Source organism: Rhineura floridana, chromosome 1, assembly GCF_030035675.1.
Source record: "Rhineura floridana isolate rRhiFlo1 chromosome 1, rRhiFlo1.hap2, whole genome shotgun sequence".
NCBI lineage: Eukaryota > Metazoa > Chordata > Lepidosauria > Squamata > Rhineuridae > Rhineura > Rhineura floridana.
This window is the reverse complement of record NC_084480.1, coordinates 28,654,398-28,679,623: the sequence shown is the minus strand read 5'-3', so window position 1 is coordinate 28,679,623 and position 25,226 is coordinate 28,654,398. Positions and strand designations below refer to the sequence as shown.

Sequence of the window (25,226 nt, the reverse complement as noted above, 5' to 3'; positions counted from 1 at the left end):
CCTAAAATATTGGGTGGTAGTCATCTTCTTCTTCACCTTTGTCTTCCTTGTTCGTTGTCTGGAAAAGAAATACAAGCTTTCCTGCTTTTTCAGTTCCCAACTTATTTCTCAATTTAGAATGAATTAGTCCAAAGGAAGAAAAAAATCTCTCTACACCTGCAAAAGGGGCCACTGCTGTTAAGAGCTGGATTACCACTTCTGTGGTCTCCTACTTGTTCAGATCTACTCCACCTCTCCCAAATTCTCTATTCATTGACCTTCTCTATCTTTGCACTTACAGATAGAGGCAAGTCGAGAGAGAGAGACAGAGAGACAGAGAGACAGACAGAGAACTTCATATACACCACCTGCAGAATAGGACTGATCAGGACCACATTCGCACTGCACAGTGAATGCATACTTCCATTAAGGATTTTTTAAAGATGAAACTGACTAGCTTTGCTTTGGATAAACTTTCAAGCCTGCCCCTTTGCTTTAAGGTGAAACTGACCTGCCTGTGTCTTTCCTTTGCTGTCAATAAACTGATAAGCCTGTGCTTTTGCTTTGCTAGGATGAAAATGACAAGCCTGTGATTTTGCTTTGCATTAAATATATTTCTTGCTTTATCCTAGGGCTGGGGAGGGAAGGATTCAGTACAATTCACAGGAGGAGGGAAGGGAGAAGGAGGGGGAGGGGTGGATGCTAGGTAGGCACCCTTTAAAGTCCCTATTGAAGCTGCTCCAACCATCTATGAGTGAGTATAGGAACCTATCATTTTTTCCATGTTATTCCTATCTCTGGTACCAAAGTTTCTGTGAAAGAAGTAATGTCCAGGAATGCATCTACTTTGTTAACTGAGATATTTGTGAAGGGTGCTATGAGGAAACTCTTATTCTGATCACAGAGCTACAATTCTCAGAGTGGTTTAACAGTGAGTCCCTCTTCCCAGAGAACTCTGAATATTGTAGTTCTATGAGGAGAATAGGAATCTCCTAACAATTCTCAGCACCCTTCACAAACTATACTTCCCAAGATTCTTTGGGGGAAGCCATGACTGTTTAAAGTGGATAACAGTGGAATAAATTTACAATGTGAATGTGGCCAAGGTTATCTCCCATCTCCATAAACTGCTGTTAACATATTCACAGATTATAATTGGAAGTTGTATAATTAGTATTCATGATTATATCTTTGACCAAGGCTCTTCTTTTACTGAATGTTGTAAGAAAATTTTGAAATCTGTTTTAAATAAAAAAAATCCGATTCAAATTAAAAACCCAGATTTTTTTATTTTTTAAAAAAATCATTGATTTTTATCAACCCTGCTCACACACAGACATCCCTTTGCAAATGTCCATGGACACTGAGGGGGTGAACCCTGAGAAAACAGGGCCTTGGAGAAACTATGGAAGGTAGAAAGGTGGAGGTTAAGGAAGAGCCAGTGGGCAGTATTCAATGCCAGTCTTACTCAGAGTATACCCACAGAAGTTAAAATACATGACTACCTTAGGTTCACTAATTTCCATGAGTCTGCTTTGAGTAGGACTAAGCTGAATACAACCCAAGGAGAAATTGGACCCTGACCAGACCACAAGAAGACTGAATAGCATTCAATTCCAATATGTATTGGAGATGTTTTGATTATTTTATTCCTGGTGTATTTGCTATCCTGGGCTCCTCGGGAGGATGGGTAGGATATAAATATAGCAGTAGTAGCAGTAGTAATAGAAGGCAAGGGAGGGAACCAGGAGCAGAGGCGTAGGGATGGTTTCAGAAAATAGCATTCAAAAACATTCTTATTCACCCAAGCATTTTTTGCTTCGAGGATACTGCATATTTGTAACTGTGACACTATTAACTGTGGGGATGTTTTGGTTTTGGATTTTAATTATTGTTTTTAATGCCAATCTGAGCAGCTTCAGGAGGAAGGGTGGGTCAATAATAATAAGAAGAAGAACAACAACCACCCTCATTCATTCAATGAACACATGATATGAGGCGTCATGGGGCCACATGGGCTAGCCTCACCCCAACACCTACACACCCAGCAGCCATACCAACATACATGAGTAGAGTTCTCTATGCAAAGAGGAACCTTGTTGTCCCTTTCTGTAGATATGCTCTATATGTGCATACATGGGTATATACATAGACACAGACCCCTCTTCTCACATGTGGTAGGGTTCTGCAGGAGTTTTATTGGGGGGCAATAATGAGGTGGAATAGCGTGTTTGGTTTCTTCCCCTCCCCAAATCAAAGCACAGTGCCAATACTCCACACCACGTAAAGGTAAAGGCCCTCACAAAGTCATGTCATTGGATAACTCTGTAGTTTCTGTACTATATCGCTTTATGTTTACCTATAGCTCTGTGTTACCCGTGAAGCACTGAAAAGCTCTCACTATTATTTTATTTTATTAAAGTACAGCAGCAGAAAGAGAGGCAGTGTGGTGTAGCGGTTAAGCTGTTGGATTATGACCTGGGAGACCAGGGTTCGAATCCCCACACAGCTATGAAGCTCACTGGGTGACCTTGGGCCAGTCACTGCCGCTCAGCCTCAGAGGAAAGCAATGGTAAACCACCTCTGAATACCTCTTACCATGAAAACCCTATTCATAGGGTCTCCATAAGTCAGGATAGACTTGAAGGCAGTCCATTTACAGCAGCAGAGATTGTTTTTTAAAAAAAAGTTAAAAGTTTAAGGTTCTGTTTTTTAAAAAAAAAAACTTTAGAACTCCACAGACATTACATTGTAAGGCCTAGTGGGGGCCTATAAGGTCTATCAGAGAGAACAGAAACAAGTACTGGAAAGAATAGTGTGCAACTGGAAAGTTTTTAAAAAATATACAAGCAAGAATACATACCACTCGTACAACCACCTTTTAGGCCCCCTCTGCACTATACATTTAAAGCAGTATCATACCACTTTAATCAGTCATGGCTTCCTCCAATGAATCTTGGGAAGTATAGTTTGTTAAGGGTGCTGAGAGCTGTTAGGAGACCCCTATTCCTATCACAGAGCTACAGTTGCTGGAGTGGTTGAACAATCAATCCAGACCCGGCTCTAGCGGTGGGCCAGGAGGGGCACTGGCTAAGGGCCCAGGAGGACCCTCACTGGCCCCAAACCTGCCAGCAGATCCAGCTTATAACTATAGATAATGGGAGCCTGAGTTGCAGATCAGTGAGGCGTCCAGAGAGAAGGATGAGGAGGTCACGCTTGAGCACGTCTTCACGCCAGCACCAGTGAGGAGGAGGTGGGATGCCACTGTGGGAGCCAATCAGCTGGCCACTTAGCTCTCATGAGGGCTCAGGCCTGCGGGCAGACCTGAGGGGAAACTACTAGTAGTAGTACTACTAGCAGTAGTATATCCTACCCTTCTTCCCAGTAGGAGCCCAGAGCAGCAAACAAAAACACCAAAAACACTATAAAACATCATAAAAACAAACATTAAAATATATTTAAACAAAACACCTTTAAAAACATTAAAACAAAACTAGTCCCCTCACATCGACTTGCGGGCTATCTAAAGGAGCCCACCTCTTTTCTCCGTGGACTCAAGAGCAAAGGCTGAAGATGGAAGAACAAAGACCAGAGAGCAACAGGGGACAAGCGATTTCGGGGCCTAGTTGTTCCAAGCCGCTCAGAGAGGCACTGGAGCCAGAGATGGGAAGAGGCACAAGGAGCCAAGAGTTGCAGTGTCTGCAGCTGCAGCTGCAGCAGCTGTGCAACGGTGAGGGCAAGGCTTCCACATAGGGTTGCCAGGTTCAATCCCTGAGACTGATCCTGTATCTTTAGGAGAAGAGAAAGTCAGCCAAGTGCAGGTGTTCTAGCAACCCTGTAATGGGCAAAACCACAAGGTGAAATTCTCCCTTCCCCCTGCACAACTTTTAAAGATACAGAAGACCTCTTGGCTGCCAGGCCCAGCTTCCAAGAGGTCTTTTGTATCTTTAAAAGTTGTGCAGGGGGGAGGGAGAATTCCACCTTGTGGTTTTCCCCATTACAGAGTTGCCAGAACTCCTGCACTTGGCTGACTTTCTCCTAAAGATACAGGATCAGGCCATGAACCTGGCAACCCTACTTCCACAGCTATCATCAACAGACAGATCTCCTCAAAGGAGGCCCAAGCATTAAATAAAGTTGATTTTCTCTTTATATAGGGGGCAGTAGCATGATCATTAAGTAGACCCCATCCTTTTGTTAGTAGGAAGACACAACTGGTGGGGCCAAGAGGGAGGAGTGTGGTTTGAGGAAGAAAACAAGGGATCAAAGAGCCCGCTGGTAACTTGTGCCCAAGGGCCCCCTGAAATCTGGAGCCAGTCCTGAATCAATCCCTCTTCCCAGGGAACCTGTGATCAGGTGTGGGGTTGTGTGGTTTTATTTTATTGAAGCTTGCGTGACATCTGATTCCAAACAAAACATTTTATTATATTTTAGAAAGGTAGAACACTGCAAGACATAACAAACCTAGGAGCTGTTTCACTCTGCTTAGTTGCTGAGATCTGCTGACCAGCTTCAGCCCCTTCTGATTAACATCATTTGCTCTCCAGTTTTTAAAGAGACAGTAAACACAGGGCAGGTGGACAGGGCTTCCCATAAAAAGTCTGATGTTTGGCTCACAGGCCAGAGGTTCTTCATTCCTGTCCTAAAGAAGGCTGTGAGGGGTAAACTGCACATAATTCTTTGGTGTAAGCCATGTGCTTTAAATGTGTGGTGTGGGTGTGACCATAGACAAAAAGAAATAACATCTGCATAAGCATGAAGCAGATATTTTAGAAGTAGCAGATGTGATATTGGAAAGGCCAGCATCCAAATCATCCAAAATTACAGAGCAGAAATACAAGTGATTTTTCCATTCTTCATTGTGCCAGTATTGATGGAGGTGTTCACAGTACAAACAAACTTGAGGGAACCATAAGCTGAAGTGGAAGAGCGACAGTGAAAAAGAGTAATGAAATGGCTAGTGTGTATAATCAATGGACAAAATAAAAAAACAGATGTTACTCTAAGGATTCATTTATCTGCGCTGTGACTTCCTGGCCTGGAAAACTACTGACGGCAAACAAAATCACAAAAGAATTACAAAGTGCTACAAAGCATGCAGTCCTTACCCTTGCTCTTCCAAATGACAGAAATGACAATCCTCATTAGATAAAATTACACACAGGCAATTATTTCTCAGGAGACAAAGATATGGCTTTGAAAAACTGCCAGCTGAGTTTTCCTTGAGTGCCAGAATTGGCTAAATTAGATGAATTCAGTGCAAGAAAAAGCTGTTCTGGCTCAAGACACATTGTACCGGGAAATCCTCCTACAGCTGAAAAAAAATGGCAGCACAAAAGATATACTTATCAAGATAGATAAATGTTCTGCACAAGAAGATTGCTACCAAATGATATGGTGCATTGTTTGGAGGAACATATCTGGCTAATAGTACTTCTGGTGCAAGCAGAACCTGTGCTTTCTACTGCTTTCCTTGCAGTAGGGATTCATTGTTCCCAGGGATCCAGATCCTTCCAGATTACAATATGAACAAGGGAGAGAACACTCAGAAGAAAGTATTTACAGCTGTGTGTTCCTCCAGATGTTGATGGACTCCAGCTCCTATCATCCCTGATCATGCTGCCTGGGGTCTGTAGCCCAGGGATAGCTAATTTGGTGCCCTCCAGATGCTGTTGAACTACAGTTCCCACCAGCCCCAGCCAGCATGGCCAAGTTCCAGAGGGATGGGAGTTGTAATCCAACAACATCTGGAGGGCACCATGTTGACTATCCCTGGGCTACAGGTTCTTCAGCTCTGCTCTATAGCTTGACACTGTAGTTAACTTCTAGGAAGCCCCAGCAAATGATACTGGCCCTAGTTGTGGAATTCAGAAGCATTTGAAGTGTGTGTGGGGGGTCACAATCTGAAATTTGTCTGAGAAAGAGTTCCAAAGAGGAAGGGCCACCACGGAGAAGGCCCTCTACCTGGTAGCTGATGGCTTCATTTCTGATAAAGAAGGTACTTGGAAAAGGGGCACATTTGAAAATATTTCTATACAGAAATAGTGTTGCCAACTTTTGATTTTGAAAGTGTTGGTATCTAGGGAGCTGGGGGCAGGAAAAACAGAGCTAGGAATTGGTCAGGGAGTAGAACCTGTCAGACTTCAGTAGGAGCAAAACTAATGACCCCCCCCCCAAAAAAAACCCCACCCTGTTTGCTCCTGAAGCTTGCCTTGAAAGACTGGTAGGCTGTATTTGTCTTTGCATTCTAATGTATCTTGAAGGAAATAGGCAGACAAAGTGAGGGCAAATCTTCTGCCAGGTTGGAATTTTTTTCTGATTAGTTAGCAAATGTGAAAGAGGAGGGACCATAGCTTAGTAGCTGGGCACATGCTTTCATTCAGAAGGTTCCAGGTTCAATCACTGGCATCTACAGTTAAAAGGATCAGTTGGGTATTGGAAAGGTTTGTGTGGAAAAGACTCCATGACTGAGAGTTTGCAGAGCTGCTGCCTATCAGAGCAGACAATATTGGGCTAAATGAAGAAACAGTCTGATCTGTTTTAAGGCTGCTTCCTATGTTTGAACCCTGTTCATATGAGAGAATGTACTCAGACTCTGTGTAACTACTCTCTCTCCCTGATTAAGATTACTGCACATTTTACTAAGAACCGACTGTGCTACCAATCAAATATAGTTGATTTTGACATAAGTAAGTATTCCCCATACAAAGTTCTCTGGCTGTTCAAGCAACGAACGTTGCAATGATGTGATATGAAGCAGACTGGTTTAATGAGGAAAATAAGACACCTAAGGCAACAACAATTCAACATCTCAGAAACATAAAATATGATTGCTAGATCATATTAAACAACAATGCTAGCTGATGTCATGCCACAATTCAATTTTCAGGAAGTGAAATTATTTGCAAATGGTAAGTCAAGGCCTATTTCCAGGGCCAGCCTGAGATATTTTGATATTATTTATTTATTTATGTCTTGCCCTTCCTCCCAAGGAGCTCAGGGCAACAAACAAAAACACTAAAACCATTTAAAAACATTTTTTTTATATTTTTTTATATCTGAGCTGAATTAAATAAACTTTAATTTATAGGCCGCCTATCTGGCCAATGGCCACTCTAGGCGGCGTACAATAAAGCACGATAAAATACATGGTAAAATATGATACAATAAAAACAATATAACCAGTACAGCACAATGCAAAATTACAGTATTTATTAGAGTTGTCAGTAATACAATTCTGAAGCTAGTTCACCTTAGAAGTCTCAAGTTCATAAAGGCCTGATGGAAAAGCCAAGTCTTCAGGCCCCGGCGAAATATATATAGGGAAGGGGCATGTCGAAGATCTATTGGGAAGGAGTTCCAAATCGTGGGGGGCGCCACAGAGAAGGCCCTCTCTCGAGTCCTCACCAACCCAATCACTTTAGTTGACGGGACTGAGAGGAGGCCCTGAGTGGCAGATCTTGTAGAATTAGTGGATGGTGGAGTGGGGTGGGAGTGCTGACCTGACCTCCCAACTGCTGAGTAGCTGCTGCTTAATGGGAAAAGAAGGGGTGAGGTGGTGGGGAGGTCGGTGTGGGGCAAACACCCTGGTGGAGCCAATCTGGTGCTCCTAAGATAACCAGACTGGCATTTGAATCTTAGATGATGCATGGCACACATAGGCTTGTCCTACAGTACCTTACCAATATCCCTGTTCCACTCAGCATCTGCAGTCTAATCTTCCTAATGGTAGGGCCAGCTCTATGGGCTATGTCACCTTCCTTTGAGATATTCCTTTCAGTGTTGGGAACTGACTTAAATTGTGCTCCTCTCTAAAGCAGATCCCATATGCTCCATGCACAGCAGGTTTCCAGCGCTCCAAACTTTAACATTTTGTTACCAGTCCCATCTCTACTTCTGAATAGACAACATGGACAATTTATGGTTCTCCTTTGTAGAGTGATACATATAGGCCATTTCAAAATGTCACGGTGACCATTCAGATTTCCACCATCTAGTTTTTTATTAGTGTAGCTACCTGTAAAACAGGACAAACACATTTTATTCCTTCATATCTATCTATCTGTCTATCTAGCTAGCTAGCTATCTGCTTGAATAGCATAGTAAATTCTGTAATTTAAAAAAAAATTTTTTTTCAAGCAAAAGGAAGTTTACAGTCTATATAAACATACAGCTACATTTGTACACGTTTATACGTTCTTTGAATCCAATATTTTCACTGGTAGGGCAGAAGGCAGGGAGACCAACAGTAGGTCGAGCCAGAGTTAATGACTAGCAGAGCCTAGTTTCTCATGTTCTAATTCTAATTTTGTCCTCCTTCTCCTCCCTGCTTTCTGTAAGGGCAACACTGAGAGTAAGGAGGAGGAAGCTGTCAGCCAAAGCCACACCCTGGACTGGCTGTAAGTAAGAATCAGGTAGGTGTGGGCTGGCTGAGGGCAAACTGAGGTTGCCCCATCTGCCCTAAAGAACTATCCTCTGCTGGTGTATTTGTATAATATATAATCTATCTACACAAACACAGATAGAGGTAGAGAGAGGGATACTGGATCAACACAGCTGCTTGCATTTTTGGTGTTTGGGGCATGGCTGAGGGAAGGGGACTATGGTCAGCTCCTGCACTTCAGTACTTACCACTGTACCATAGCCAGAACTTGGAAAAGTTACTTTTTTAAACTACAACTCCCATCAGCCCCAGCCAGCATGGCCACTGGATTGGGCTGATGGGAGTTGTAGTTCAAAAAAGTAACTTTTCCAAGCTCTGAATAGCTGAAGTGGTACAGTCATGCAGCCCATGTTGGAAGTGTTGGGATGCAACTCAGCTTGATGGGGTTTCCATGGGGGAAGGGAAGATAGAGAGGGAAAACTTCAAGCTGCCTAGACTGTCTTTCGGATCTAACCTGTGCTGATCTTCCTTCAGATGCGTAGACCGATACTCTGAGGGTTGCTGGCCTCATTTCCTGATTCCTCCCTTCTTCATCCCGCCTTGGGAGAGGAGACATCTTTTTGTCTCTCTCTGCTGTGATCAGTGGAGCAAGCATGGCTCCCTTGCATCTCCAACGTAATGAGGTATAACAAGGAACTCTTTTCTATCAAAGTATTTCTTATAATAAACTAAGCTTACTTATTTTCCATAGCAAAAATGTCTGTGTGATTGGAACCATAGGGAAGGCTGTTCATACAGCATTCAACATACAGCCGCTTTCACAGCTATGTGTGCTAACTCTGTTTATTCAACAGCCTACACAAAGGCTTACCTCTCCAGTAGGAACTAGGACTTTTCTACCAGGTGCAAGTGAGGACATCTAACTCTTGAGACTCCCCTGTCCTCTCCTGGCCATGGGTCAACATATTGGACCAATTACACTGTTTCTGGGTTTTCTCATAAAGCAGGAATCATAATTGCTTTTCCTTTCTCCAGACACAGATCCATGATATGTCTTATTTATTCGTGTGGTGTCCCGATATGTCTGGGCTGAAGGTACTTCATCTGCGCTCAGTCTGTCTACAAAAATGGGACTTTTCCCAATAAATCACTGTTCTTTTGTCTCATCGTTAGAATGGTATCCAAACAACTTGCTATTTCCCTCTAAGGGTATTTGGCAATACTTTGCTATTGCATGTTCTGCTCTGTTCTCTTTTCAGTTTTGTTGTAAGGCATCTGAGATCAGGTATATGAAAGAGAATGATTGGATTTCCAGGCCATTTTGCTATCCTATTTTTCTTTTGCACACTTTCAGTCCCCCTCCTTGCACTGTTGACTTCAGCATTTTTTGGGGGGTGTCAATATAGGTTATCCAAATAAAATTAACTCTTTTCATTTGTTTGTTCATTTGTTTTTTAAAAAAATGCTGTGTATATTGAATATTGCAATATTTCCAAATCTTGATTAATAATCTTCCTTGCCCATTTTGGACACTGCTCTGATTGGCGTTTCTGGATGTGAAATACTCCCTTCCTAGTATTGTATCCACCATAGTTTGCTCTATTACGCTGAACTATACATGTCAGATTATATTGATTTAAACTATAGAATCCAGTTAGGGCTGTAGAGAATATTCTTCCATTTCAAGATCCAAGTTTCAAACAGCAATTTTAGTGGGATAGATATTGGGTGGTATCCAACTGTTTTACTCAGAGCAGACCATTTAAAATTAATGGATTTAAGTTAGTCATGCCTATTAATTTCAGAGGGTCCACTCTGAGGATGCTGAGTGTTAGATACAACCCATTGTGTCTGAAAAACACAGATTTTATATATAATTGCCATTTTATTTATTGTTTATCAAAAAGTGTTCAAACAGGCCCAGCACCAGCAGGTGGCCAGGTTGGGCACTGGCTGAGGGCCCTGTGCTGGCCGAGGGCCCCTGCAGCTGGGAGGGTGGAGCTCCCACTATGCAATCCCCACCAGCATTGGGTCATGGACCAAGCACAGATGGTGACATGGACTGTAGAGCAGGAGCTCTGTTGTCCCAGCCGACATCACCCCCACACGTGTGCGCAGCAGGCAGGCACTTAAATACACCCGGTCAGAATCATAGAATCACAGAATAGTAGAGTTGGAAGGGGCCTCCATGCAGGAATCCAAATCAAAGCATTCCCGACAGATGGCTGTCCAGCTGCCTCTTGAATGTCTCCAGTGTCGGAGAGCCCACCACCTCTCTAGGTAATAGGTTCCATTGTCACTTCACCTTGCATGTCAGTGCACACACATGCCATCTTGGGTGGCACAATTGGGGCATATTTAAGTGCATGCACATGTCACCACCTCCCCCGTGTTTGTGTGCACATGCGGCAGGCTGGTGCCACAGGTCCCGCAGCAAATTGGTACTGGCCCTGTGTTCAAGACTTTTACAACAGAAAAATCCTGTTCCTCCTCCTTTCCAAAGATGATGGTGGCGAACCAATGGCCCATCAAGCCATTTTGGCCAAGCCACACCCACCTGCCAATCCCATGATGTCATATATGACATCAGGTGTAGGCAGGTAAAAGGAGGTTTGACTGGGCCAAAGGGGGCTTCTGAAGTGCTGATGATTAGGTGATCATCAGGACGTCAAAGCACAGCACAGGCCCGTTTGGCCCAGTCATCTGGTTGTTGGGGTTTCAGAGCAATGTGCCATCTGATGTTATTGTGACATCAAGTGATTTGACAGGTGAGTGGACCCACCAACCTGTCAAATTTGGCCCACGGGGGGTGCCAGATACATTTCCACACCCTTGATATATATCAATAAGCCACTGTTTCTGATGGTTCCCCTCCTAAACTTTTCCCTACCCCTCTCTCCTAACAGCATCTTACTTTGTCTGTGTTCAAGTTCCATACGTAACAGTTGACATACTAATATATTGATTTGCTTATTCTGGTAAATGTATTCTGGAAAATGTAGAAAAGGGTAAAAAGGAAGAGGAAAGGTAGGGGAGGAAGAAAAGGGGAATAAAGATCTGGGGAAAACACCATGGTTTTAAGTTTGACATCATTATTTCCCCAGGTTGCTGCTGCTTCACCTTTTCCTCTGCCTGCTACTTCTTTCTCCTTCCAGGATTAGATTGATATTTTTATCAGGCCAATCAGGAATCATGTTGTCAAGAGAATGATGTGATATTTCATAGCCAGATGGGCTATGTGATGATGTCACAGAAGGCGAATGAGGGCAGGTGAGTATCACATTGCCTGGATTAGACATTTTTGTAATCCTGTCCAATCAAGGTTCATGAGGATGATGTCACAATGTTGTATAGTCAGCCACTGAAGGTATGAGAAGGCATTTCAAAGTAAAAGCAAGTGATGGCAATGGAAAGAAGAAGTGAACATTTGTGAAAGGGACATGGAAAAATTGCCCTACTACTATTAGAAATGCTTCCTTATTAGCAGTTAAATTACAATTCATCTCTAATTTCACTTTTTTTAAAAAAAATGGAAGAAAATCTGAGGAATTTTAGAGCTTATGCTTGACTAATATAGATGGGAAGCTATCCTTGTGTCTTTTCCAGCAGCTTTTCCAGTGACATGCCCATTTATTATGGAGATTAGTTGCTAAACTTCGACTCTTGAGTCTTCCCGTGTCCTTCTGCCCAAATCACTCTACTTCCAAATCTTATCAGAAAATATGCTGCCTCTTTAAAGAGGCACCAGACTTTTCAGTTAGTTACGCTATTTACTCTAACAAGGTGTGGGACTGCCTTCAAGTCAATCCTGACTTATGGCGACCCTATGAATAGGGATTTCATGGTAAGTGGTATTCAGAAGGGGTTTACCATTGCCTCCCTCTAAGGCTAGTCCTCCCCAGCTGGCTAGGGCCTGCTCAGCTTGCCACAACTGCACAAGCCAGCCCCTTCCTTGTCCGCAACTGCCAGCTAGGGGGCAACTGGGCTCCTTGGGACTATGCAGCTTGCCCAGGTGGCAGGGCACGTAACCCCTGAGCCACTCCCTGTGGGGGTGATCTTTAGCTGGCCCTTGACACCCAGGAGACACGAGCGGGGATTTGAACTCACAGACTCTGGACTCCCTAGGCCACATATACCACTTTAAATAGTCATGGCTTCCCCCAAAGAATCCTGAGAACTGTAGTTTGTTAAGGGTGCTGAGAGCTGTGATGGCATCCCTCTTCCCTTCGCAGGTCTCACATTGGAAACAACCCTAAAAAAAATTAGACTACTGGGGGAGGGGAGCCTTCTAAATTGGCTTGTTGTTTTCTGTGTGCATGCTTCCATTCCAGAATGCACACAAGCTTTCACAATGCTTTTTGCATTTCACAAGGGTCTTGTGTTGATAAACAAAGCCCTGAACAACTTGGATCCAGGATACCTTAAGGACCGCCTGAGCTCTTATATCCCACCCCAATCACTGAGATCATCTGAAAGGAAAGCTGTTAGCTGTCCCCATGTTACAGAGACCGCACTGGCCTCAACCAGAAGTTGGATAATTAGTGTTACCAGTCCCACGCTGTGGAACAATACAAAACAATCGTTTTCTCTTCCGGCAGAGTTTCAGCAGGCATCCTCACTTTGGACTTTCAGGCATCTCTTGAAGACTTTTTTTGTGCCAACAGGCCTATGCAGCTGTTTAAAATGTGTGGGGTTCTTTTTAGCAGCCAGTCATTGTAATGATTGTTTTGCATTGTTGTTAGATGTGTTTATGTTGCGGTACACCCCCCTCCTGATGCTTTGCAAGAGGACAGGATAGAAATACTTTTATAAATAAATAATTAATACAAGCTGCTTGGGAATTGCAATGCAAGAATAGAGGAAACATAGTTCCCAGCACCACCCGTGGCAAAGAGCTGCTTGTAAATTCAGCTGTTCTTCTCCCATAACACAAATACACCGGGGAACAAGATGTGGTTTGAGATCTGGATGGGGGACAGCAACCACATAAAACATTTCCAAGAATGAATTGAGAGAGAGGACTCAAGCAGGGCAGTTACTCACCAAACAAACGGCTGCACGGTTGGGTGGTCTTGTCATATAGTTCCAGCATTCAATGAGAGTTGCCTTGAGCATAAAAGGTTAACATTAATTACCAACTATGCATGGGGTGACTAAGCAGCTGACTTTGTAGTTCTCATACCCCCCCATTCAAACAACCCCCCTTACTTGGAGTGTTCAAAGAATGCATGAGGGTGAAGTGAGATTGTTCCAACATACCAACTAGCCAACCCCCCAAAAGCCACATGTTCAACAGTAGCATGAAAAGGGGCTTGCAATCATGCACAAGTACACATACATATGCAGAAGTTGCCTCTCATACTTCCTCTGAATATGTAGGGATTAAGGATAGTCCACGGCCATACTACCCTGAATACACCCAATCTCGTCTGATCTCGGAAGCTAAGCAGGGTCAGGCCTGGTTAGTACTTGGATGGGAGACCGCCTGGGAATACCGGGTGCCATAGGCTTAGAGCAGCCTTTCCCAACCAGTGTGCCTCCAGATGTTGTTGGACCACAACTCCCATCAGCCTCAGCCAGCATTGCCAATGGTCAGGAAAGATGGGAGTTGTGGTCCAACAACATCTGGAGGCACACTGGTTGGGAAAGGCTGGCTTAGAGGAAGGCAATGGTAAACCACCTCTGAATACCTCTTACCATGGAAATCCTATGAATATATCCAAAAAAGATTCATAGGGTCTCTATAAGTTGTAATCGACTTGAAGGCATATCACAACAAAGGATATTCCAGCAAGTGCATTGGCATTAGGGGTGTGGCCAGCAGGTTCATTCACTGAACACATGGGGGAGTTGTCTGTATACCATCATGGCTGCATATCAATTTCTGAGAGTTTCAGTAGCAGTAACAGCCGGTATACCATTACAGAACTTTTGTGCATGCATCTAAAAGGCAGCTGGCTAAGGCCTTGGGCAACTCATTGGTTGAATGCTGGCTCAGAATCCTGTATTCTTACTGAAGTAGAGAAGAACAGGGAAATTGCACTCCATTAAGAATGCAGCCAAGCATTTCAAGTTAAAACAAATCAAGCAAATGTAAACAACTGCAACCACACTAATGAAGTGGGTGTCTCTGCTACAGCTGGAACCAGCAGACAGTCTCTCCAGATGACAATCCAGCTCAAGCGTCTAGAATGGAAGAATATCATGGACATAATTCAGGAGCAGTTGTAGGAGCAAGTATTTTTGTATAAACCATTTTCACCAATATTGTCAATGGAGTTTGTTTATTTGATTTCACAAAATTTATATGTCCCTTGATGATAACAAAACCTCTAAATAGTTTACAACAAATTGTAAAACTATCAATAAAAACAGTTAAAAACATTTAGAAGACAATTAAAATCAGCAGTAAGCTAAGAAGAGATTAAAATACACCAGCATCTAATGTGTCCTGGTGTTGTTAGGCGCCTTCAAGTCAATTTTGACTTATGGTGACCCTATGAACCAGCGACCTCCTATAGCATCTGCTATAAACTACCCTATTCAGATCTTGTAAGTTCAGGTCTGTGGCTTCCTTTATGGAATCAATCCATCTTCCTTTTTTTCTACTCCCTTCTGTTTTTCCCAGCATTATGGTCTTTTCTAGTGAATCATATCTTCTCATTATGTGTCCAAAGTATGATAACCTCAGTTTCATCATTCTAGTGATAGTTCTGGTTTCACTTGTTCTATCACCCAATTATTTGTCTTTTTTGTGGTCCATGGTATGCACAAAGCTCTCCTCCAACACCACATTTCAAAGAAATTGATTTTTCTCTTGTCCACTTTTTTCACTGTGCAACTTTCACATCCATACATTGAGATCAGGAATGGTCTGAATGACGTTAGTGTACAGTGACACATCTTTGCATCTGAGGACCTTTTCTAGTTCTCTTATAGCTGCCCTCCTCAGTCCTAGCCTTCTTCTAATTTCTTGACTATTGTCTCCATTTTGGTTAATGAGTGTGCCGAGGTATTGATAATCCTTGACAAGTTCAATGTCCTCATTGTCAACTTTAAAGTTACATAAACTTTCTGTTGTCATTACGTTAGTCTTTTTGATGTTTAGCTGTAGTCCTGCTTTTGTGCTTTCCTCTTTAACTTTCATCAGCATTTGTTTCAAATCTTTACTGATTTCTGCTAGCAGAATGGTATAGTCTGCATATCTTAAATTATTGATATTTCTCCCTCCAATTTTCACACCTCCTTCATCTTGGTCCAATCTCGATTTAAGTATGATATGCTCTGCATATAGATTAAACAAATAGGGTGATAAAATACACTCCTGTCTCACACCCTTTCCAACGGGGAACCAATCGGTTTCTCCATATTTTGTCCTTACAGTAGCCTCTTGTCCAGAGTATAGGCTGCGCATCAGGAGAATCAGATGCTGCGGCACCCCCATTTCTTTTAAAGCATTCCATAGTTTTTCATGATCTACACAATAAAAGGCTTTGCTGTAATCTATAAAACACAGGATGATTTTCTTCTGAAATTCCTTGGTCCATTCCATTATCCAAAGTATGTTTGCAATATAATCTCTGGTACCTCTTCCCTTTCTAAATCCAGCTTGGACATCTGGCATTTCTCACTCCATATATGGTAAGAGCCTTTGTTGTAGAATCTTGAGCATTACTTTACTTGCATGGAATATTAAGGCAATAGTTTGATAATTACTGCATTCCCTGGGATTCCCTTTCTTTGGAATTGAGATGTATATGGAACACTTCTAGTCTGTGGGCCATTGTTTAATTTTCCATATTTCTTGACAGATTTTTGTCAAAAATTGGACAGGTTCAGTCTCAGTAGCTTGTAGCAACTCTATTGGTATGCCATCTGTTCCTAGTGATTTTTTTCTTCCAAGTATTTTAAGAGCAGCTTTCACCTCACATTCTAAAATGACTGGTTCTTCATCATACAGTTCCTCTGTGAATGAATCTGTCATCCTTGCATCTCTTTTATAGAGTTCTTCAGTGTATTGCTTCCATCTTCCTTTTATTTTATCTTGGTCAGTCAGTATGTTCCCCTGTTGATTATTCAATATCCCAACTCTTGGTTTAAATTTCCCTTTAATTTCTCTAATCTTTTGGAATAGGGCTCTTATTCTACCTTTTTTGTTGTCCTCTTCTGTTTCTATACAATAACTATTGCAATAGTTCTCTTTGTCCCTATGTACTAGTGTCTGTATTATTGCATTTAGGGTTCTGATCACGTTTCTGTCTCCTTTTGCTCTTGCTTTCCTTCTATCATTCTGTCTTATCTGCTTTCCTTCTATCGTTTCATCAGTCATCCATTGAGGTCTTTCTCTCTTTCTAGCTAGAGGTATTGTCTTTTTGCATTCTTCCTTGATAATGTCTCTTGACTTCAACCTATAGTTCTTCTGGTTCTCTGTCAACTAAGTTTAAAGCCTCAAACGTGTTCCTTATTGTATCTTTATATTCTTCTGGGATGTTATTTAAATTGCATTTTGGCATTGGAATTGCTTTGTTGTTCTTCTTTAGCTTTACTCTGATTTTTTATATTACCAGTTCATGATCTGTACTGCAGTCTGCTCCTGATCTTGTTTTTGCAGAAAGTATGGAACTTCTCCAACTTCTGCTACCAATTATATAATCAATTTGATTCCTATAGTGACCATTTTGTGATGTCTATATGTACAGTTGTCTTTTCGGTTGCTTTAAAAATGTGTTTGCAAGAAACAAATTCTTGGCTTCACCGAATTCAGTAAAGTCTTTCTCCTGCTTCCTTTGACAGATGCTCTTGGAGGTCACTGATTCATAGGGTCGCCATAAGTCGTAATCGACTTGAAGGCACATAACAACAACAACAACCTGCTTCCTTTCTATCTCCTAAGCCCCATTTCCCCACAATCCCTAGTTCTTCTCTGTTCCCTACTTTTGCATTCCAGTCCCCCATGATTATCAGTACATCTTGTTTTGGTGTGTGATCAATTCCTCCTGTACTTCTGCGTAAAATCTCTCCAATTCCTCCTCTTCTGCATTTGCTGTTGGAGCATAGACTTGGATGATGGTTATATTAATAGGTTTTCTGTTAAATCTCACTGGGTTCACTCACTCACACCTTGCATTGCAGCTCCTAATTGCTTTTGCTACATCACTTCTTACTATTTTATTTATTTATTTATTTATTAAATTTATATCCCGCCTTATGGCCAAAAGGCCCTCAAGGCGGCTTACAAAAACATGAATATAACACATCATAAAGCATAAATACAATAATGCAATTCTCAAAATTCAATAACAAATAACATTATTAAAAGAAAAGAAAAAACATTTAAATGTGTCACAATAAGAGAACCAAACACTTTATCAAAAGGCCTAGATAAAAATCTTCAATTTCCCAGCAAATAAGTAGCATTTTTATTTTTAACATATAAATATACACAGTATATAAGTAGCCAAACAATAATAATAAACAACAAACTAATGAGAACATCTCAATAAATATACAATTAAACAATCCCCACACACTTCACAACAGTGTTTAACAAAAATATGCTATAGTCCAAATAACAGCAAAAATGAATCTCCAAAATTAAATCTTGACCCCCAAAACAACTAAAAAACAACTAACCCCAGTAGCCAATAGACATCCCGAGCAGCAGGTTCACGCACACATACACACACACGGTCTCTGGCCCCTTCAGCAGTTGCTGCTTTTGTAGCTGGAGAGAGACAGGGCCCCACCCTTCCAGGCCAGGTGGAAATTAGCCAGAAATGCAGGGAGCACGTGTTGCAGAAACTTACACAGGTAGATGGTCTCTGGCCCCTTCAGCAGTTGCTTTTAAAGCAGCCCCATTTCTTCTTAATTTCTCATTTCCTGCAGAAAATATTTTGTAGTTGCCTGATTGAAAGTGTCCCATTCCCATCCATTTTAATTCACTCATGGCAAGTATTGTAATGTTGATGCATTCCATTTCTTGCCTGACAACTTCTAACTTTCCCTGGTTCATGCTTCTCACATTCCATGTTCCTATTGCGTACGTTGTACAACTCTGGACTCTCCATTCGCATCTGTGCATATCAGCCTCTGGGCTTCCTTTTGGCTTTGACCCAGTGGCATCATTTACAGCTCTACTCATACTTGTCCGTTGTACTTCCCCAGTAGCTCGGTGAGTGCCATCTGACCTGGAGGTCTCATCTTCCAGCTCTATCTCATGTTGCATTTTGGATACTCTGTTCATAGGGTTTTCGTGGTAAGAGTTATTCAGAGGTGGTTTACCATTGATGTCCTCTGAGTCTAGATGCATCTTAGTCTGGTGTCTCAACTTTGACCATTCTTCCTTGGGTGCCCCTGCTAGGAGTCTAGCCTCTTGATCTAGACTCCTGACTGCATTGCTCTCAGCTTCTTCGACACTCTCAAACCCCCTCACCACGTTAAGGTGTGCATCCTAGAGAAGGATGTGTCCAGGTAGAAATTCTATTTATGTGTCTGGGTAGGCTTCACTAAATAGATTTTTTTTAAAGATATATTTTCAATTTAAGAAAACAGCTATACATGAAAAATATACAGACTTTTCTATCTCCAGCTATAAAACCTTTTCCCTACCCCAGTGATGAAGACAATGTAAAAACCAGGAGATGAGATATTAAGAAATTCAGCAGGAAAGCAATGACAATGACAACAAATTATAAAAGCATTAATACAAGAAACAATAAAAGCTAAATATGTTATGCGTTCCAAATTCTTGCATGGTAGACTTTTGTTATTCTCCTTTGTGTTAACAAATGCAATGAAATCATACCAAACACTTTAAAAAATGTCTGTTTTTGAAGGTCCATGCGAAACTCTGAGTTTGTTTCTCCATGTAAGCTAAATACCAGACTTTATGGTATCACTATTCTAGTGTTGCACCTTTTAAATCCTTCCAATGTTTAAATCCTTCCAACTTCAAGACAGATTCTTTGAGCTGATTGCAAGCCATATGTATTAAAGCTTTGCTCCATAATGCTGAACACTTCTGGTCCTCAATTTCTATCCCCCAATCTCCCTCCCACACCTTTTTTGTGTCTTTTAAATCTCCCAAGTACATGCCCAGTAGTGCAGAGTAAAGAGCAGGAACTTAAACAGGAATATTTTAAGCAGGCACCAAAAATAATACAGCAAAGGGATCTGCCTGATATCAATAGGCAGGGAGTTCCAAAGCATAGGTGCCGCCACACTAAACTATTTCTTAAAAGTGTAGAACAAATATTATGTGGCACCTGTAACGGTGCCAGTTCTGCAGATTGAAGTGTTCGAGTGGGCACATTTGTGGTAAGGCAATTCCGCAAGGAAATTCTTCCTTATGGTTACTGCTTGAATGGCTTCTTGACCCCATCATTTATATTTTATAAATGCTACAAGATATTAACAGATCATGATCATAACGTTATGAACTTTTTTTGTGTTATCAAGGTGCTTCTCCCCTTCCCTTCTCTTAGCCTTGTTCTTCCTCTCACTTACCCTTCTTCCCTGAATTTGCAGCACAGCAGCTGTAACAGCAATTGTTTATTTCTTCTGTTTACAGTGGCTGTAGCTGCTGGTACTATACAATCACCTAAGCAATTATGCACGATGAATCACAGGTATGATTCAGCAAATTCTTCCGCTATACTGCAGGGCAACACTGGACCAAAGTCTAACGATAGTGACACTCATTTCCTGCCTAGTGAACAGGCAGCATTTGAACCCTGTTTGAACTTGAGAGTTGAAATTCCAGAGAGCCACTTTGCAGAAGGGTAAGTCCTCCTTGTCAACGTACAGGCTGCTTTATGGTTGTTTCAGAGCCATTCTGCCCCATACAATATGGAACATGAAAGAAAAACTGCATTGCTTTCTGCTATTGCTATCCACAGGGACCACATGAAAAAAAAGCAAAAGAATTCCATTTAAAGCATAAGACTTCAGAAGGAAAACACACACACAAACAGACCACTGTTGTGCAAAAATTCTTGTCTGCAGTCTTTGGTTTTCGGTTAATCATTTTAGGATTACTTTCTTTTACAAGCTCAGAACACAGTATACGGCCTCTTTCCCAGAATGATGGCTTGAGAAAAGAGTTGAATATAGCATAAATGTGATATACTAGCCCCCTTCGTTCATTCCTTGCATGAAAGGGGCATCATATGATTACAGAGGAGTGATGTCAAGATTCCTGGACTTGGACACAGCATCAGGCATGCTCCCTGGCCCCTCTTTTAGATGTCAAGTACTTTCCTAACCTGAAAGTTGTTAGGAGACCCCTATGGAGTGATCTGACAATCAATCCCTCTTCCCAAGGAACTCTGAGAACTGTAGCTCTGTGAAAGGAACAGAGTGTGTGCACAGATTGGGACAGTACTTGGGGATGTTCTCATGACAATGTGAATGGAAACAAACTCTCATCCATAAATGGGGTAGCGCACCAGATGCCATGTACCTGAATGTGAATCAGAATGCACACCCAGCTGCACATCTGCACCTAGGATGCATCTTCTTCCCCCAAAGAATTGTGGGAACTGTTGTTTGTTAAAGATTCTGAGAATTGTTAGGAGATCCTGTATCCCCACACAGAGCTACCCTTCTCAGAGGGGTTGAATAACCAATCCCTCTTCTGTCGGAACTCTGAGAATTGTAGTTCTGTGAGGGAATAGAGGCTTCCTAACAACTGTCAGCATCCTTAACAAACTACAACTCCCAGGATTCTTTGGGAGAGGCCATGACTGTTTAAAGTGGTAGTGTTTTAAATGTATAGCACAGTTTTTACTTTTAATGCATTGGACTATTTGATCTCTAATGGCATGCTTCAGAAATTGTTTCAAGATGTTATGTGCAGGTCCTAACAGGTTGGCTACAGTATTTTAACAGAATATTGCAAAAGATTTAATTTTCTCTCCCCCCCCCCCCCGAGCAAAAAAGAAAGGAGGCCATTTGGCAACAATCTCCAGCAAACATTTTGCAACAATCTCAGGCAAAGAGAGAGAAAGGATAATTTATCATGTAGATACCACCTCCTCAATCCTCAAAGCATTTGTTTTGACTAAAGCTCTACCCCATAAAATGCTTTTATGCCACTAATATTCTCTATGATTGTGCTTATTTTAAGTTATCCTACTCAGCTTCCAAAACTGAAATCAAGGCAGGTAGTTTTCAGCAAGTCAAACAGAACATAAATAAAACACCCCCACCTCCGTGAGAAGATGTGTTCATGGAGGCAGTGTTTCTGCAAATTTCCTCTTTCAGTCAGGACATCATGCATGTTTGCAGACTGGCGCCAATCTGCACCATAAATTTAAAGCAATATCAAACTACTTTAAACAGTTATGGCTACCCTCAAAGAATCCGGGGAACTGTAGTTTGTTAAAGGTTGTTTGTTAAAGAGTTGTTAGGAGACCCCTATTCCCTCACAGAGCTGCAACTCTCAGAGTTCCTCGGGAAGAGAGAATGCCTATTAAACCACTCCATATGAGTCTTCTAACAACTCCTGGTTGTTCAACCACTCTGAGAACAGTAGCTCTGTGAGGGGAACAAGGGTCTCCTTACAACTCCCAGAACCCTTAACAAACAACAATTAATCGGGAACATTAAGAAATGCCCTCTTTGTATATTCAAATAGAATATGTCTTCCAGTAAATTAGCAGCATTTCCCTGGCAGGCTAGTCTTCCCCTCTGCCAGATGTGACTTGTTAGCAAATTATTTGCAGTCCGCAAAGCCCAACGTAGACAACACAGTATTAGGCGACACAGTAGCTTAGCTCAGGAGCAGGGAACCTTTTTCAGCCTGAGGACCACATTTCCTTCCCAAGGGTCACATGCTGGTTATGGGCGTGGCCAGAGGCAAAAATGGGTGGAGCAAAAAGTGTAAATTTTACTTTGGTATAATAGTCTAGTTTCTTACATACCCCTTTCTAACCTTCATCCAGGCAAGCAAAAGCCATGATCAGAGATCAAGGAGATATTCCAACCAGGCAAAAGCACTTGGCAAGGAGGGGCATTGAAGGGTGTGACTTGGGAAGAGTTCCAAGGCTACACACAGAGGTCCGTAAGGTGGCATTCAGCTCCCTGGGCCTGAGGTTTCCCACCCCTAGCTTAGCTCCATATCTGTGCTCTTTAGAGCAGGGTGGTTTTATTTTTGTTTTATGTTAAGTTAATGGCTGTAGCCAAGTCCATTAAGTACCTCTTTGCTTGACTAAAGAATACAAGTGATTGGTTGCAACCAAAACTACTAGCTGGAGATGCTTCCAAAAGGGGGCAAAAGGAGGCTGGCTTTTCCTGCTCCCCACCTGGCTGTAGGTGATGTCATTGGCGAGTGTAAGAGAACAACAGACCCATTTTTTTCAGCTGGAGCTGGGAAGACCCAGAGCCCTGACTTGTTCTCTGTGCTGAATCCAAAGCTATGGCCATTAGAAATCTAATCTGTTGGAATGTTAATACTGTGAGCCCTTCTTATGCTCAGCATGTATGTATGTCAAAATAAAACCATATGTCACCAAGACACCACAGTCTCCAGAAGCCTTCATTCTAAGGAAGCCAAACCCAAGGTATGTGTTGAAATCTCTCACCATTCAGAGCCTGGGTGTACACAAAAAATATTATCATCCCATTCCTGACTTCATGGCTTTCTAAAGATTTTTCTGAAATTCAGCACATCTGGTCTTGTTTTCAAAAGTTGGTCTTCTTTTCAAACATGGGATTGATGCAGTCAGAAGTTTCAGACATTCATTGTTGAAAATTTATTTCTGAGTTTTGTACTAAGCACTGTGCATGCACAGTCTGGTGCACCTTTGAGTTCCTATGATTTTCTTCTCTCCATGACTAAAATGTCAAGGATCAAAACACTGCAAAAAGGGCCTCTTGATATGATCATATGCATGACCTCTCCACCCCCCAACAAGATTATTTTTGTGTGGTGTTGTGCACCAGTACACATGTACTTTTGTGGACTGATAAACTACTACAATGAAAGAAAAGAGAACAGCATACTTGATGTAATTGTTGTAACATGTAGTTGTATCAAAATTCTTTTGTGTGGTGTTCTGCCAATGTACGTGAGCTCATTGTGCCTCAATCAAACACCACAAAAATAATCTTGATCCAATCTTACATGGAATCATACCAATATTGCGTATCTCTCTCTCTCTCTCGATATCTGCAGTGTTTTATCAATGCACATATAAGCCCCATGAACTGGTTGGCTTAGTCCTGTAGAGATGGAGCCACTGGTGGGGGGGGGGGAGGAGAGATAGAGGGAGAGACAAAGAAAGAGTCATCTTGTTCTGTTGGAGAGATGAATAATAATGCTGGGCTCTTTTTAACTTGTAACAAAAAGGTAAATTGAATTGATGTGTATGCAAGGTTAAATAGCACAGAGATACAAGGCACCCAATTTTTGCCATTCCCTTCACTGCAACCCCCTACACATCCTAAAAAGCTGCTCCTGAGGATTGGGGGAATTACACTGGATATGGCACAGAGGGATTAGTAAAAGCTGGATCCTCCACCTTTAGGGATGGGAGAGAAATTTGATTCCATTTGCATTTAAAGCTGGATCTATTAAATCTACACTTTCCAAAACAACATGAGAACCGAAACACAGCTATCCTTCGAAGTTCGCACTTATTCAAATGTTGGGATCCAGCTCTCCAACCCACCAAAGTTTGCATTATATGAAGAGAAATGGCAAGAGTGAGTACATTAGTCAAAACTGCATACAAAAATGTATTTATTAGGATAAATTTGTGCTTAAATGCTGGAGAATTTTCATGAGGATTTTTTTAAAAAAAATCACGAATTGCTTCAAAAATGTGGAGAAGCAAATTTAAGACTGGAAAAATGAGAAACAGAGAGAACCATTTCATCCCAAACCACCTTATGCAAGGACTTTCCACCAGAGACAGCCCCTTATATAATTTGATATATTTGCATTGTTAATGCAGGGCTATGTCCTTGAAGCTACAGTTTACAAGTTTGCCATTTGCTGTTTTGTCCTGTTGCTTCCCGACTAAAGTTGCCTGCAGAAAAGTAACTCTGGAATGTCCAGCACCTTGGTAAACCAAGAGGAATGCTTGGACTAGCAGACTATATACAATTTTGCAAGCAAAAATGGCTTAGTCTTTGAACTGAGAAGGACTGTTGGTCCCCATGTTTTTTGTGAAATTGACTACTTCTGTATTTAGCTCTATGTAGGCAATTGCTGTATTGTGTGTAATTGCGGTTGAAATGAAATGAGGGAACTGAAAGATGCAAACTGCTGTAATGCTCCAATCCAAAATTAATTTTAGAAAACAGCCTAGTTAAAACGGAATTTAGGAAGCATGGGATGAAGGGGAAAGCAAATCAGAAAAAAAAATAAAGGAGCTGATTGAAAACTATCCTCTTAGGGAAGCTGAATGATATAGATCAGAAATGGTGAACCTGTGGCCCTCCAGATGATGGTGGACTCCAACTCCCATCAGTCCCAGCCAGCATGGCTAGTGGTCGGGCATGATGGGAGTTATAGTTCAACAACATCTGGAGAGCCACATGTTCCCAATCCCCAGATAATTCAATAATAAAATAATAATAGCAGCAGCAGCAGTAGCAGCAAATTTATATTCTGCTCTTCTTCCCAAAGGAACCCAAGGCAGCAGTTTATTTGTATTACAACCATAATTGTGCCAACATTTGGGCTCAGAAGCTTCAGACTCTTAGAAATAAGAATCTGAATTCTATCTAAGCTTAATAGATGTAGAGTTTTATTTTCTATTTCTTTCTTGCATATAGCCACAGCTATGGATGGGGGAGAAATGTTCATTTTAATCTGAACCTACATAATGTACATTACCCCCCCACACAAAAATCCAGA

At 41.7% G+C, this 25,226-nt stretch overlaps 1 long non-coding RNA gene and 1 other non-coding gene across 2 annotated transcripts; one reads left to right on the top strand and one right to left on the bottom strand.

The window, feature by feature from the left end:
- Positions 1-7,193: 7,193 nt before the first annotated feature.
- LOC133375656 (uncharacterized) lies at positions 7,194-19,922 on the bottom strand. The gene is made up of 3 exons (XR_009760281.1): positions 19,868-19,922; positions 13,406-13,468; positions 7,194-7,996 (listed from the first exon to the last, which is right to left on the bottom strand). It is a non-coding gene; the product is annotated as an uncharacterized LOC133375656 (long non-coding RNA).
- Positions 13,754-13,872, top strand: LOC133375783 (5S ribosomal RNA). Its single transcript, XR_009760319.1, has one exon. It is a non-coding gene; the product is annotated as a 5S ribosomal RNA (ribosomal RNA).
- Positions 19,923-25,226: the final 5,304 nt, after the last annotated feature.